General features: G+C 41.6%; 1 protein-coding gene across 1 annotated transcript in view; it reads right to left on the bottom strand.

Annotated features, from left to right (window-relative positions):
- The window catches only part of CDC25A (cell division cycle 25A), a 30088-nt gene that overhangs the window by 9249 nt on the left and 19833 nt on the right, over positions 1 to 1006 (bottom strand). The window lies entirely within an intron of this gene.

Below are 1006 nucleotides of genomic sequence, written 5' to 3'. Positions count from 1 at the left end.
TTTTTTTTTGACTGAGTCTCGCTCTGTTGCCCAGGCCAGAGAGCACCACCATGCCTGGGTAATTTTTGTATTTTTAGTAGAAATGAAGTTTCCCCATGTTGGTCAGATTGGTCTTAAACTCTTGGCCTTGTGATCTGCCTGCCTCAGCCTCCCAAAGTGCTGGGATTACAGACGTGAACCACCATGCCTGGCCCATGCCTTAGCTTTATCCAATGAAAAGAGGCAGCCAGCTATTAAAATGGGATAATTTGAGCAAAAGGATAATTATGTGCAATACACAGAAACAAATCAAACATTTTAATCCATGAATTCCTAATTATTATTGAAAAACAACAATAACTCTTGCTTTCAACTTTGGGAGATGCTTGGTAGGGCACTATTTGGAAACTGGCAAATAAAGAGATCTAATATTTGCCCTGCCTTTCCCAAGGGAAACCACAGAGTTTGATTTTAAGTTTCTCTTTATAGAAATATTCTAGCTAATTAATGAGGAAAGAATGAAGAAACTGCCTTAGCCTCCTGAGTAGCTGGGACTACCGGCACCCTGGTGAAATGAAGAATTTGGACAGCAATCACCAATGGCTGACTGGCACATTATACCTCCTGATCAAAGTAGACAAAATCACCCATGTAATATTCTTGCCAAACAAACAGAACCGGAATTCAATGCATCCTTTCCAGAGTTAGGTTTTTAAGGCAATATAGGGGATAGAAGACAATGTCTGAAGACCCCACAGGACTGTGGGAACCTCAGCAGGACAAATGACTTGGCTTTTCAACAAATAAAAATATCCAAGGCGGAAACACATGGAGCACTGAAATCTGAAGAGTAAGAGACATATCAACTAACTATAGTGTATAGACTTTATTTGGATCCAGATTTTAACAAATAAATTGTAAAAGTAATTAGGAGATGGCCGGGCGCGGTGGCTCAAGCCTGTAATCCCAGCACTTTGGGAGGCCGAGGCGGGTGGATCACAAGGTCAAGAGATCGAGACCATCCTGG

The sequence above is a fragment of the Cebus imitator genome, unplaced genomic scaffold, assembly GCF_001604975.1.
Source record: "Cebus imitator isolate Cc_AM_T3 unplaced genomic scaffold, Cebus_imitator-1.0 Scaffold0, whole genome shotgun sequence".
NCBI lineage: Eukaryota > Metazoa > Chordata > Mammalia > Primates > Cebidae > Cebus > Cebus imitator.
This window is presented reverse-complemented; position numbering and strand designations above follow the sequence as displayed.